General features: G+C 36.8%; 1 protein-coding gene across 2 annotated transcripts in view; it reads right to left on the reverse strand.

Annotated features, from left to right (window-relative positions):
* Positions 1-16,442, reverse strand: part of COL11A1 (collagen type XI alpha 1 chain) — a 187,183-nt gene that overhangs the window by 164,381 nt on the left and 6,360 nt on the right. The window lies entirely within an intron of this gene.

Raw genomic sequence — 16,442 nt, forward strand, 5'->3', positions numbered from 1 at the left:
CATGCTGGCCCAAAATATGGTTGGAATTTGGGAGACTGAGCATCACACAGTAATATAAACCATATAAACATTGTCAAACACAAAATGTCTCCAATCTGAAATCCAATTATGGATAAGGAAAAAAGAAGGTGTATGTGGGCTTCTTTGGAATATAAAAATAGCCTACATGTGATTTGCAAACATTTAGGTGTATCCAAAGTATAATTTATAAAATCTTTAATAATTTCAACTGATAACATTATTTATAATTAAAAGTTAAAGCCAAATTTTCAACAATTTCATTATTTTGTTATTCAACTATTTAAAACAAAGGTGATTTTAATATTCAAATTTATAATAATCATACACAGAAATGGTAAACTGCAGCAATAACAAGCTATATTTAGCATCTACATAATGACTTTTTGTCCAATGATGGAACTCCTTTCAACAATGATTTTCATATGGCTATGAAGAAACTGAAAATTTTCTACAGCCAAGTTTTACAAGATTCATCTGAATGGCAAAATATGACACATTAATCATGAATTTGTGATGCAAACATTCTATATCATCAGCCATATAAAAGCACTGTACACATAACTGCCTAAGTGCATAATACCTCATAACAACAAATGATTTAATCACTGAGGTTGAAGACAAGCAGATTAGGCCCCCAAACTTGAACAATAACTGTGGCTCAGACGGACTCCATGCACGGAGGGCTACACCTTAGCATGTTGAGATTGTGACCTAAGAGCTCTCTGACCAGTGAGCCAGTCACATCAACTGGCCCACCAACCAATCCCAGGCTGGCAGTTGTTTAACTAGGTCTAAATAAAGCAAATTCCAGACTGAACAAATCACATAATTGCTGTATATTATTTCACATATTTTTGGTTACAAGTGTAGCTCAACACATTGTAATGTGCTGGAGGAAGAGGAAGGAATTTTGCATTCATCATCATCTTTGATCTGAAATGCTCATTCTGGTGCTTCTTGTCAAAGTAAACTCTGTCAACCTGAATTCTCCTCGAGTTTTTAGTTCTGATTTACGTACTTACTATGCTGTATATGTATAGCACATATATAGCATATATGTGTATATGCATAGAATCTATACATAGATTAAATATATATAAATAAAAATTCATGTGTATATATACATATATTTCTATACACATTCACACATCTATTTATCACTAGAGTATACCCTTTCTACTTAATAAGAGGAAAAAAGTCAACTTTGACACAAACTCAGTCAAGTCTTTCAGGAGTCCAGAAGAAAGCACGATTACCCCAGCAGCTGACAGTCCAGTGTGGACGACTGCCCACGAAGAGCTCCAGTGGACAAAGGTGGACACTAAGTACAGATACTGGTGATCTCGGTGCTTTGTACATCTAAGCTAACATACTCATTCTGACCTTAGCTTTTAACAAACATTTTACAAAGTAAAAAAAAAGAAGAAAGAAAAATCAAAACTACAAGTTTGCACACAGCTTGCAGAGTAAAAATATGGGGGAAAAAGCCTATTTTTTAAAGTTACAGAATGTGTTGGACAAAATAGTCAACAGATATCTTAAGTTCAATCTGACTTAACAATTCAGGCTGTAGTTGGGATGCCTACATCTAATATTTAATAATCCTAGATTTTATACGACTTCAGGCTCCAGATTGCAGTTTCTCCCTGGTGCATAACCTGGGAGGCAGCAGTGATGTGTGGGTGATCTTCCCAGGCCCCTGCCCTGCTGCCTGGAGGGCGTAGCTTAAGCCTAACCTTCCCCACGGCCTGAGGCCCAGCTTCCAGGCCCGCACATGGAGTGTGACCTCCAATATGGCTAGAAGGTCAAGGCAAGTACACCTGGAACATGACCTCTGATCTAGGGAGATAGACGGGTCATACAGCCAATTACAGCGTCTTTGCTGGCTGTGGGGTCTGCCGGAAGGCTCCCTCCTGCCGACTCGCTCTTAAAAGCAGTAACCTGGGCATAAGAAAGCGGACATTCCTCACCAGGTGGTTCTTACCCAAAGGCCACCATCTGCCTCACCCTCGGTGACCTCGGGGCCTGCTGGCAGGCCTGAACCCTGAGAGTGATGACCGAAGTACTTAGTTCCTGCTCTTACACTGGAGACGTAGACTACGTTCCCAGCTCCCAAAACAAACCTGACCCTACTTTAACCACCTATGGTATTTGGAATGTGAGTAAAATAAGCAAATAGCAGTCTCTCTCTCTCTCTCTCTCTCCGTCCCCTCCTTGTCTTTCTGTGAATCTCCCTCTTTCTGGCTCATTCCCTCTGTCTGCCCCTGCCTCTGAAATATATGTAAAACGTTATACAGTCACAAAACCAAAGTCCTGATACCTTCTATAATAATATGGGTGCATTCAAAACATTCTGCTATAGGAAATGTGCCATTTAAGAAAAGACAAACTTGATTTTTTTTTCTCAAGAATCTCAAAATAGGTGTTGATGTTGGGTGTTGTGGCATAATCAGTTAAGCTATCACCGGCAGCGTCAGTATCCACTAAAGGCTCCAAGTCTTTGCTATTTTCCTTCAAATCCCGTTCCCTGCTAACCCTCTGCAGCCTGACCCATCCGGGATCATTGGATCCATCTGGGGACTGAACCAGCAGATGCAAGATTTCTCTCTGGCTCACTCTCTAGCTCCCACTCTGTTGTGCGTGTGTGTGTCTCCCTCTGATTCTGTAACTCTTTCAAGTAAATGAAATAAAATTTTCGATGCACTATGTTTTAATTTATTTTAAATAAAATAAATCTTTTTTTAAAAGGAACTTCAAATTCACTGATTCACAACTACATATCTATTTAAATCAGCAAGCAAGGGCTGTAAGTGTGGGTATGGTTTGTGTCTATCTTCCAAAGAGTCATTTGTTGGAAGTGGCAATTTTGGAATGTGATAGAACTCTTGAGAGGTGGAGCCTAATATGGGGTGACTAGAATATGGGAGCACGGTCCTTGGAAGGGATTAATTTGTTTATTAAGTTACCTAATTAGTTCTGTTAAGACAGTGATTACAAAAGAGTAAGACTGTCACTATTCCATTTCCTGATTTTCTCACCATATTATCACTCCTCCTCAAACACAGTCTGAGTGCATCATATATCATGATGTAACGCAGCAGGAGAGCACTCACCAGAAGTGAAGCAGATACAGCCGCCTAATCCTAAACTTTCAACCTACAAAACAATGACCTTTCTTTATGTGCTACTCTGGTTAGAGTATTCTGATAAAACAATGAGATATGAGCAAATACAGCAAGTCAAGCATGAATCATGTAAATAGTGTCACAAAAACAGACTTTTGAAGGTAGGTGTTGGAAGGTGGCTATAGTGCCACTTACAATGTCTAAATCTCATATCAGAATAACCCAAGAACTGTGTCAGACTCAGTATCTATATTTACACATGTGAAAATAGCATTCTGTCATTCCTGGCTGCAAATGTGAACTAATATTATAGAAAATACTTTGTTTATAATAGAATTGTCATCAAATTTCAGAATATGTTGTACTGCATAAGTATGAAAGCCTTCTATAAGTATCTAGAAGATGCAAGTACTATTAAAATATTACTCAAGGATTTAAAAACGTTTGCACCAAAATAAATATATCTTACGCTCCTTTTTTCCCCCAAATTTGAGGCCCACTTGTATATTGTTTTTGAGATGACTTACTGAGAAAGAAAATGAATCTGATTTTAGAATCAGGAAATACCATCACCACAATTTATCATATTTCATAAAGTAAAGGGTGACCTACAACAGAATTTTTTTCTTTGAATATTATAGTTTCAACTATTTATTTACAGTATCTATCAATTAAAATGCACTAGTAAATGTTTGAAAGGGAACTTGCGACCAATGTGCTTCTTCTAATTTTCTTAGCTCATTAACCTTTAAAGGAAATTACTTCTAAATCCACAAGCATATAGAGATGCTTTGTATTACCTGTCTTGTACAGTATAATTCATTTACTTCCATTTAAGAGTAAATGTCCTACCTATCTCGTTAAATTTATATATAAAGGTCAGAACATTATCCACAATAGTACTCATTATTCCAACTTGATGAAAAAAATTTGTGGAAACTATATATTCCAAAAGGGCTCTTAACTTTCAAATACAGTAGAGCTTGGCTAAGATTTGTAGTGCTATTTAAATAGCATAATGGATGTTTAAGAACATTATTTTTCTGTAGTCATGTTGGCAATGACCACATTTTAGGTCTCTGGGATCTCTATACATTCGTACTCTCTTCATTTGCCTTAAGAAAGAACCAGGAGGGCCCGGCGGCGTGGCCTAGAGGCTGAAGACTTCACCTTGAACGCACAAGGATCCCACATGGGTGCCATTTCTAATCCCGGCAGCTCGACTTCCCATCCAGTTCTCTGCTCTGGCCTGGGAAAGCAGTTAAGGACGGCCCAAAGCCTTGGGACCCTGCACCTGTGTGGGAGACCCGGAAGAGGTTCCTGGTTCCCGGCTTTGGATCAGCATAGCTCAGGCCGTTGCAGCTCACTTGGGGAGTGAATCGTCTGACGGAGGATCTTCCTTTCTGTCTCTCCTCCTCTCTGTATATCTGACTTTGTAATAAAAATAAGTAAATTTTAAAAAAAAAAAAAAAAGAAAGAACCAGGAGAATGACAATTACAATAATTAGAATTTGCAGACAGACTAATGTATGCCAATCTATGGGCTAAGATCACAGGCATTAACACTCACTAACCCTATGTTCTTTTTTTTTTTTAAAAAGATTTATTCATTTTATTACAGCCAGATATACACAGAGGAGGAGAGACGGAGAGGAAGATCTTCCAAGTGAGCTGCAACGGGCCAGTCCGCGCCGGTCCGATGCCGGGAACCTGGAACCTCTTCCGGGTCTCCCACGCAGGTGCAGTGTCCCAATGCATTGGGCTGTCCTCAACTGCTTTCCCAGGTCACAAGCAGGGAGCTGGATGGGAAGTGGAGCTTCCGGGATTAGAACCGGTGCCCATATGGGATCCCAGGGCGTTGAAGGCGAGGACTTTAGCCACTAGGCCACGCCGCCGGGCCTGACCCTATGTTCTTATGCTGACTGTGCAAATAAGCAAATTGAAAAATAAAAATTTGCTTAAGTATTTTTGTATGGTCATATAAAATCTACATTTTTCCTAATGTACCATCATTACTGTTACACCACACAAATAAAAATTCTGCAAAGGGAAACTTAAAACATATATTTAATTATCCAAAATTATCTTGAGCTAGGTAATTGATTCCTGATGCTCACATTTATTTTAAACTAAATTCAAGTTTCAGGGTATAAGTTAATCTAGAAAATGTCACTGAAAGTCACAGCATCTTCTCTGCATCTAGTATCAATCTCAAAACTGAGCCAGGGCAAGGCACAATGATTCAATTGAATAATTCTCTGCCTGCAAGTGCTGGGATCCCATATGGGCACCACTTCATGTCCCGGCTACTCTACTTACCATCCAGCTCAAAGTTTGTAGACTGGGAAAGCAGTATAGAATGGCCCCAAACCTGAATTTAGGGACGGGCCCCTGCACCCACCTGCAGGAGACCCAGAAAAAACTAGCACCTCCTGGCTTCAGAACAGTTCAGCTCCAGCCTTTTTGCGACTATTTAGGGAGTGAACCATTAGATTAAAGATCTTTCTGTCTCCTTCTCTCTGTAAATCTGCCTTTCTAATAAAAACAAATAAAATTTAATACACACACACATATATAAAACTGAGCTGAATAAACATTCACGGATAGATAAGAAAACAGAAATGAAAGCTACAATTCTTTTTAAAATGATGAAATCCTGCAGCCATGTTCAAAATGGGGTATCATAATAAATAAAGTATCGTAATACATAAAGACTGTAACTTAACTTCTCATCTAAGTATCTTTCAACACATTCACCTTTTCTAAGTGCACAGCTTTGTCACATTAGTTCAACTTCACAACTAACAAGATATAAACACACCCCTGCACAATAATAGAAGCCTTATTTTTAAATTTTAACCAAGTTCTTCGTAGAGACATGTGCTTTGAGATTATAATTCACTATTCAAAATACAGCAAAGTGATATTTGGTCCAAAAGTTACAAAAAAAGAAGAAGAAGGAAGGAAGAAGAGAGAGAGAAATGGAAGGAAGAAAGGAAGAAAGATGTGTGCATATGTGTGTGTGTATCTTTCTTTCTGCCTTCTAGATACGAAAGCGAATTAAACAGTAAAAATAAACTATAGTAAAGAGTTCCATTAACTTTTATTTTCTCTAAAAAGGCATATCAAGCTTAAATAAAATAAAATTCAATCATGGGCTGACTTTTTTCCTTTCATGTAAGCTGTTAACTCAAATGTTTAACAGAATTGACATATTTTAAAAGCGACCTGCTGAAGATTAACTCAGCAATGTGCTATGTAACTATAGAATAATTTATCCTATCTAAAGAGTGACCATACTCAAAATAATTCTTCGATTCTTTTTCATAAAGAATTTTTTATTGGAAAGTCAGATACACAGAGAGGAAGAGAGACAGAGAGGAAGATCCTCCATCTATTGATTCACGCCCCAACTGGCTGGCCGGAGCTAAGCTGAACTGAAGCAAGGAGCCTAGAGACTCTTCTGGGTCTCCCACTTGGGTGCAGGATCCCAAGGCTTTAGGCCATCCTCAACTGCTTTGCCAGGCCACAAGCAGGAAGCTAGATGGGAAGCAGGGCCACTAGGGTTAGAACCAGTACCCATATGATTTCTCGGCATGTACAAGGCAAGGACTTTAGCCAATAGGCTACTGCCCCGAGCCCAAATCTTCAATTCTTAAAACCTATTTTCTATGTTGCCAGTTACTGATATATAACACTATGTAAGCATTTCATCTGTATCTATTTCAGCACAATGTTTTGTCCCATAATCTTTTTTCCTGACTCTTATTACATATTTGTAGGTTTGTTGAATAGAAGAGAATACCAGAGCTCAATTCTGTTAGGGTACAATAGCAATTTGACTGATCACTTGCCTAGTCGCATAGATTTGTATATCACAGTTTGATTGAGCTTTAAAAACTGTAACATACATGGCTGCTTAAATTCATCAAGAGAACTCCACAAGTGTTCAAATAATATCTATTTTTCTTTCAAACAAAATCGTAATCATCTTGACACAATTATTTATAACTCCCAAGTATACCTCCTGATAGCTTTATTTTTGTCTCTCATTATCTATTGATTCCTTTCCCATAGTCTAGCCATACTTAACTCAGACTTCTGCTAAGCCACAGTTTTCTTATCCCTGGCTCTGACTCTTCATGAATTCTGCATCTGGGGTCAACACTGCGCGTGTAGGATTAAGTAGCCACCTGCAACATGGGTATCCTCCGTGAGCAATGGATCATGTCCTGGCTGTTTGTCTTCCGATCCACCTCCCTGTTAATACACCTGGGAAATCAGTGAAAGATGATTTAAGGTCTTGGCAACCTACCACCCTTGTGTGAGACAAGATGAAATTCCAGGCTCCTGGTTTTAGCCTGGCTCAATGGAGGCCCTTGTGACTATTTAGGGAGAAAACTAGTGAATACAAGATCTCTCTCTCTCTCTCTCTCCCTCTTTCCCTCTCTCTCCTAACTCTGCATTTTGAACAAATAAATACATCGTTTAAAAATGAAACAAAATGAAAACACACAAACAAAACCCAGTTCCACTCATCCTTGGAAGAAGAAAACAGGATATATGGTATGTGATGTTCTCCACAAGCATGTCTGATTTCCCAAGCTAGGTTATATTGCTAGCTTCTATTACAGCACCTCCACACATGGTTTCAATCATTTTCCTATTCTTGCCTATTTTTTGCCAATCTGGAAAACAGCATATTTGTACACATATAGGCATATACCTGCAGACCATATGACTACATAAAATATTGACTGAAATATTCATGAAAATACATGAAAAGACTTCCTCTGAGGCCCATATGACACTGAACTCTTAAAATAAAAATAGTTTAGATACAAATATGCTCTTTTTATTGTGTTCTCGTGGCCTCTTAAATACTTCCACTCAATCATGTAGCAGTTTGAACTTTTCTCCCCTTGTGCCTGTAGTATCCACATGGGTTACAGACACTTCAGAAGACCTTGACTGTTTTGTGTCTAATTCATCTCCTAGCTACTGCTCACACTCCCATGGACAAAAGCAAATAACAGTATTACATAGTGCCAAAGAGCCAGATGGCTTCTAGATTCTCAATTTTGCATAACCCATATCTTTGTAATTTAGACACATTACTAAATAACAGTTGTCATACATTTTTAAAATAAGAAAGAAAGAAAGAAAGAAAAAAAGAAAGAAAGAAAGAAAGAAAGAAAGAAAGAAAGAAAGAAAGAAAGAAAGAAAGAAAGAAAGAAAGCATTCATCTCAAAGAGTTTTGTCAGAGCTACATTGGTATTTGAAACAATGCCTAATGGTGGCCTGGAAAACTATGCCTGCGGACGAGGACTCCTTTGTGGCCTACGTTAATTTGAGAATCGCTTTTACAGTACAACAGAGCTGTGTAGCTGCAACAGAACTGTGTGTCAAACAGAGGAATACATATCTACTAGTCAACCCTTTTAACTTGATTCCTGAAAAACAAATAAGAGTCCAATAGAAGGGAGGAAAAAGAAGGACAAATATGGTAACAAATACAAGAGAACAAGTTCCAAGGAAATGAAGGTAGTCATGCTCGCTCAAGCATCAACATTGAATAAAATTCAGTGGCACAAATTTTCTCTGCAATTACCTTGCCTGCTAAAGACTTTGGAGAAGAACCATCTCCATCTAAACTCACTCTCAAACTCAAAGCAAGCCATTTATAACACCACCTATCCATCTGTCCATCACAAATTTACTTCTGGAGTTAAGTGTTCCACTTGTAAAATGAACCTTGTTGTATTTATCTGGACTTTTATCCTCACCTTTCCTCAATCAGCTAAAGAGAATGTACTGATTTTTTTTCATCCCTGTCATTACAACTATCTGATGCTACCACAGCGCTCATAAACTGTAACGGAATGACCCAAGCTTCAGTATGTTTTAAAAGTTTCCCTAGTGAATTCAACATGCAGGCAAGGATTTAGAAGTAGTCAGTCTTTTGGTTTAAAACTGAGTATGGCTTTTTCCAAGAAACTTTCAGTTTTGTGGTCCTCTCATATGACCCCAATTGCTCATGGAGAATGTCGAAGCCTATTTTGTCTGCTTAACTCATTCTGGCTTTAGGCTACATGCTCCCCTGCTATGTATGCTCTCTAATCTCACCCCCAACCCAAATCTCTCTTTTTTGTTTCCTTTTACTATGTCTTTGTTCTTGCTGAGCAAGTAATTAGTTAAGATCTACTTTCCCTGAAATATTACAAACCCTCTAACAGTGAACATTGGTGCTATTGATCTCTGTTATTGAATTGTTAATGTGTTTTGGCTGAAGCCCAGTAAATAATCAATTATTATATATTTCAATAATGAACAAATGAATGAGTCAGTGAGTACTCCCTTCTGCCTTGCGTCGTCAACTCAAAGAGCATTCCATAGGTGGTCATCCTTGTTGTTTGGTTTAAGCTAGGCAAGAATGCAAATGTGAAGTGACCTTTCTAGCATAGATGCTTTGACACATTCCACTCAGTTATCCTCATCTTGTTCTTCACATACATTATGGAAAGAGGCAAAATAAAACATTTGAGTCATAAACTATCCCCCCACCCCATCACAAAATGATTTACTGCTCCAGGTGGGAATTTAAAACTCAAAGTACTGCTGTGCTTACGTAATATGTGGAAAAAAATGAACATGTATGAGAGAAGTAACTGCAATAACTCACCTACTACCAATACTCTGCTCAATCTCCAAGTCATCAGAACTCTCAATAGTTTATATTTTATAATATTACAACAATTAATTTCTATATTTTAAACCAATTTGTAACCTAAGTTCAGAATTCATTATGTATATGATTTTGGTTACTGAGAATTTTTTCAACTCAACCTCATTTTTAGAATTAATGTGATAAGAGTTGTAGGTTCTAGCATTGATGTGTAGCATATTAACCCAACCCATGCAAAGTCAGAATTCCATGTGGACCTAAGTTCAGAACCCAGTTGTCCCACTTCTGACTCAGGATCACATTATTGAAAGCAGCAGAAAACAGCATGTGTCAGTTGGAGAAGTGCCTAGATCCTGGATTTCGCCTGACCTAGCCTTGGCCATGATTGACACTTAGTAACTGAAACATAGACAGAAGTTCTGTGGGTGTATTTCTTTTCTCTCTCTCTCTCTTCCTCACTTCTCTTCCTCTCTCTTTCTCCCTTCGAAATAAATATCTTCTTAAAATAATTTTATTTATGAAGATAGTATCTAATATCTACAAAGCATGCAATTAATCTAAATAATATGATCTAAACTCATTTCTGCATCAATGAGCATCATCCACATACCCCTAAAGCAATTGATTAACTTGATTCCTCTTATCTGTTATCAGTGCCTGCTTTGGGAATCTGTTTACAGTAGATTAGAATACTAAGTCATTTTCTGTCTCTAAATGTCCATCAGACATTCATGAATATAATTATGTGCTGCTTAGCTATCCACCCAGCTTGTTCATATGTCATTACTGATATACAGACTCCCAGGAGGTAGCATGGAAATTAGACAATTTTAGCAAACAAATGGGTCTCAAATCTATTTTGATGTCCAACACTCCATGACACAATTAACACTCTGTAGTACATACAGGTATAAATATGCTGAAATCTTTTTTTTCCATTTTTTTCTTTCTCAGTGCATAAAATTGACAGAATTGTAGATTAAACAAAAGTAAAAGTGAAATGGATTATTTCAAAGTGTAAAAATCTGATATTGTAGAATATTTACTCTGACAATGTATTTTATGCAGCAAATCAATTTTGTATTGTAAACCAACATAAAGTATTGGAAGATTAAATATAGTACACTGAACACAATCCATCCTTCAGTGACAATGTGGCAAATATACAGAATGCAAGTAGAAATCACATATATTTCCAAATGCAATCTATTTTGGCTGAAAATCTAGACTTCTTTGTGTTCCCCAATCTAAATTTTGTAGTGAGAATGCAAAAAAGTGGAAATAAACTCCCAAAACGTATTGGTAAAATGAGAGAGAATATAGAAAACATTTGAATAATTTATCCTAATTACCCCCTGTCATGGGAAGTGTTCCATTGTACTGCTTAGAGTTCAATTACTACAAAAGAATTCCACAGTAAGATGAACATACTTCCATTAATAACACAATGTTGCTTCCTTGCATTTCCCTTCCCTCTCTCTCACAAAATACATGCATTTCAAAAGTCCAGATTTCAGTCACCATCTTGCAAAAACATTAGTATTAGAATATTTTATGTCGTGAATAGCACCAAATTGAAAAAACATAGACAAAAGCAATATTTTATAATTGTTTTCATCAAACCAAGCACCAACAAATTTATTGTTAATATTTTTTAGGCAATTAGATCATAATGATCTAATTAAACATACTTTCTTAGGATTCTTAGCATAAGTTTAAAAATATCAATTGTACAGTAAAATATGCAATTGGAAATTAAAAATAGTATAATATTCTGAAGTGGCATTAATAAAAATGTGAATTCAAGCAATATTCAAGCAATTATATTAAGATCTTATTGTTGAAAGCTCATTTTCATAAATCAAGCCTTTGTGAAGAGTAAATGAAATTTTATTTATAATTGAATTAAATGAATAAATAGATTTATTTTGACTATCAGCATATATAGTCACTTTCTTGATAACATCTAATCTGCAATTGTTTTCTAATCCTCTGCCTGGAAATATCTTCCATTCACATTCTAGGCATCATCATTGCTCCTATACCAATGGAACAAGAGAAACTTTCACTATGTTTCTACACATCTATCATCTTCTACAACAGCTAGGTCAGTGTCCATGATGCTCATGAAATATGAAAAATGCTTCAGGACATGACATTTCTATATGATATTAACAGGTGTATATTATGTGAAATGAAATGTAAACTTTGAAATTGCTTTATGCCTATGTCCCAGATGCCAATAAGACTTGAAAATTTAAATAATTTGAGGTGATATATGCAACCCAAACTTACCCAATTATGCATTTTCTGTTAAGAATTAAAAACAAAGTATTGGAGCCAGAGTTGTGGTATGATGAGTTAAGCTGCCACATGCAAGGCTGATACATATGTAGACTCAAATGGAGCTACTGGTTGTTGGCTCCTGGCTTTGACCTTGTCCAGCTCTGGCCAGTATAGCCATCATAAAAGTAAAGCAACAGAAGGAAAATAACTCAGTCTTACTCTCTATCTCTCTGTGTCTCTCCCTATGTGTGGTTATGTGTGTAACTGCCTTTCAAGTAAATATTCTAAACCAAATTTTTTTTATTAAATTTGTTCATTAATTACATTGTGTTGTAATTTCATAAGAACTGGGATTCTCCCCCCACTTCCCCACACCCTCCCCCCATGGTGGGTTCCACCACCCTGTTGCATAACCATAGTTCAAGTTCAGTTGAGATTCCCTCTTAGCAAGCATATGCCAAGCATAGAGTCCAGCATCTTATAGTCCAGTCAAGTCCAACTACTTATTGGGGAGACCCTCTCTGGTCTGAGTTCAGAGCCAGCAGAGTATCATCCCGATCAAATAAAAGCACTAACATATTATCAGCAACAATTAACATCGTTATGGAACTAATTGACATAGTATTGAGCAGTCAACATGTTAAAAATAAATGCGATTTCTTAACCACATTCTGTGACCACCTCATTCACATTTCCATTTTAGTTTATATACTACATATGACATAACATCCATAACATATCATGTTATGCATAACATTATATCTTCTTAAATTAAGGCGAACATGTGAAAACCAAAAATTTTTAAACCAAAAAACACACGTTTTGAATTGCAGTGGCCCATTTTATATACACCACGCAGAAACTGCCAGTTTTTCCCTCTCTCTTTCATTTCCTCTACAACCAATAAAGGCCATCTCTTTTATGCAAAATATAATTTCATTTTATGCACAACAAATATTTTATTAATGCAAAAATGAACAACAAATCTGGAAAACATCATAAAATGGTCATAGGGAAGGTTGCAGAAGCAAGGATATAAAATAGTGGGACAAAAACAAATTTGAATAAGAAATTTCCACTTGTGTGTAATGCCATCTATCCTGATATTTGTGTAGAACAGAATTTTATGAAATAAAATGCAAAGAACCTGAGACCAAAGTTGTCCCAGGGTATTGTAGGAAATACAAAGAGATAAATACAGGTCCCATAAAGGACATAGGAAAGATATAAGAAATAATGTAGAATGGATCCTTTAGGATCGAGGACATTGGGTTTTATTCCAAGTGAGAAGCAAAATCTTTGGAAAGAGACAAATGATGTTCATCAACTTTGTGTTTTGTTTTGATTTAATGGTTACGTTTATAGTAGTTTTAGGTTCAGGGTTAAATTGCAAAGAAGATGCAGAGATACCACATTACCTTATTATTATTTTTTTTTTTCAGAATCCTGTGGTCTTACATTGAGAGCACCAAAATCCCAGGAGCACCAAAGTGGAACCAGACAACGATAGGGAAGCAAATGCAATTCTCCACAAATAAGCTGCTGTTTTCTGGGACTGAGAGATAATGCACTGGGTCAGATATGGAAGATATTCCAAAATAGAAGCACCCAACGATTGCTGATAAACAATGCATAGGTGTAAGAGAAAAGGAAACATAGTTGACTCCAAGTTTTTTGGAGAGAAAACCATGAGATGGAAAAGGCTATGTGAGGAATGCGTTGACAAGGTTCTGTGATTCAGCATTGGGTATTATGGATTTGACACTTAAATGTCATCTAAATGATTGAATTGGCAGTCCAGTACATGAAACTACAGTTTATGAGAAAGATCTGGGATTTTAATAAAACTTTAGGACTTGACAACCTACCAACTTTATTCAAGGCTATAATTAACCTAATGAATGGCATGGTTATTTTCAAACTATGTGATTAGCTTCCCTGAAAGATATTTTTCTGACTTAGAAATGCTTACAATAAAGCATCCTGTTCTCTGAAAAAAATAAAATGAGCATAATGGTCTAATATATAAATTCTCAGAAACAGAAATCCTTATTTGCAATTTATAGTCTTAAAGAAAGTATTATTCAGGTAGTAATAATAGTCTTCTAAAAGTTAAAAACACATTCTTCTTTGTCTTGCAGAAGATTCTGTAATTGTGTACAGATATTGGTTTAATGTACTCCTTAGTAAAGATGATTTATTTATACAATTGCAAGCTTGTGACAAACCTAACTCCACATAAAGTGTAACTTCAGTGTACTTAACTGCAGTGGAAAGCTTCAGGCTCTTTTCTTGGAGCTGGCTATTTCAGAAAATGTAGTTGGCCCAAGTTCTTCATTATTTGTTAAAGAACCTAGTGGTTACAATCATCTGGGACCATTTAGTCAGTGCTGATATCAAAGTATGTGCTGGCCTGCCAACACAGCAATCTCTCTTGACTTTCTAATTATTCACATCATCTCATGCTATGAAGAAAAAAAATAAGCATATGATGTTGTATTATGTGTGTCTTGCCATCTTCCAAGCCTCCTTTTCACATTCTATCATTTTCTTCTTCTTGAACAATATTTCCTTATTGGGATTCTTTCTTTACATCCCTTTGTGTCATTCTCCTTTCAGCCCCGATTAGAAAGCAGTGGTCAACAGAGTGGAAGATTACCAAACATGGAGGTCAGAGCTTGGCTTATGGGCAATATAGAAACTGACATTTTCAGGAAAATACACTGTATTAACAGAATTAGTTTAGACATTCTTCTGACTATATTTACAATACTTAAAAGAACCCAGTGATTAAAATAGTAACTTAAAATCTACAACCAATACATTTACTTTATACAAAAAAGATTTATCAAATTCTTACTATGGGGTGGACTTTGTTTGAGGTGCTTTGTGCACACTAAATAAAGTTAAAGAAAATACTATCCTACTGGGGGCTGGCATGATGGAGAACTATCTTATTCTCCGCTTGCAAGTAGAGGCATCTCATATAGGCACTATTTAGTGTCCCAGCTGCTCCTCTTCCCACCCAGCTCCCTCCTTGGTGCCATGAAAAGCAGTGGGGAATAGCCTAAAGCCTTGGGACTCTGTACCTCCATGAGAGATCAGGAAGAGTCTCCAGGCTCCTTGCTTCAGATAGGCTCAGCTGTGGCCACTGTGGCCATTTGGAGAGTGAATCATCGGAGGGCAGACTTTCCTCTATCTCTCTCTGGTTTTCTTTCTGTAAACCTGTGTTCCCAATAAAAGTAAATAATTTAAAAAAAAAGAATACTGTCTTACTGACCTTAGTGAAATTGAAATATAAAATGGATGTGATTAAAATACAAAATATACATAAATTTCTTTCAAAATAACTACCATGTATTAATTTGAGCACTAACAACTGCATATACTTCTTACTTGAAAATTACAGTTGATAATATAATAAATATATGAACCAAATCAAAGTAATTTTTCATCACAACTGGTATTTATATTTGTCAATAAATAGTAAGAGGGATACGGTAGCCACCCTAACACTGAACTACAGCACAAGCTCAAGAGCAACTTAATTAGAACATTACCTTTGCAAGAAATTGTTTGTATTTATTCTTTACTAGCACTCAACCAACTCAAACATTTGATACAATTAATATAGTACAGATGAATGATTTCTGAATGAATATTAGATCTCAAAGCACCATAATCATAAGGTAAGTCAACAAAACTGTCTCTTATATCAGCTTATTTCCTGGAAAATCATCAGAATAAGGAAATTCTGCATGAAACATGCTTACAACAGAACCTAGAACACAGTGGGCATGCATTTAATGTTAGTTATCACCATTACATGTGCCTGAAGGCATAGGGAAAGCTATATGGATCTGTGACATCTCAGTTAAATTCTGAGGCAGGTGTTAGATGAATGAGAATGTCTTCATCAAGAGAGTTCTGAGATGATGGAGAACACAGTCAAGAGGTTTACCATGGCTCTAATAGAGGGTGATGGAGCTAAGGGCTGGGGCAGCGCGAAATGGCTGACAGTAACCTGAACATACAGAGCAGCCACGTCATGCACAATGCACTCTGCTAAGTGTAGGTTGTGATGACTCAGCGTCCAGCAGGAAGGGAACAGCCAATTGTAGTTTGTGTTCCAAACAGGAGTGGCAAAGACAACAAATTTCCATGGCAATTCTTTCTCTGTAGCCAGTATCAAAGTGCACTGGAATTCTTACTAACCTGGTCAAGAATTATAGCTACTGTTATTTCTGGGAATCATCCTTTCAGAATGCTGTACGTGAAAATCTGAGTGAGGAAGGAAAACCGACTACCTCACACATTCTAAGATT

Source organism: Ochotona princeps, chromosome 2, assembly GCF_030435755.1.
Source record: "Ochotona princeps isolate mOchPri1 chromosome 2, mOchPri1.hap1, whole genome shotgun sequence".
Lineage (NCBI taxonomy): Eukaryota > Metazoa > Chordata > Mammalia > Lagomorpha > Ochotonidae > Ochotona > Ochotona princeps.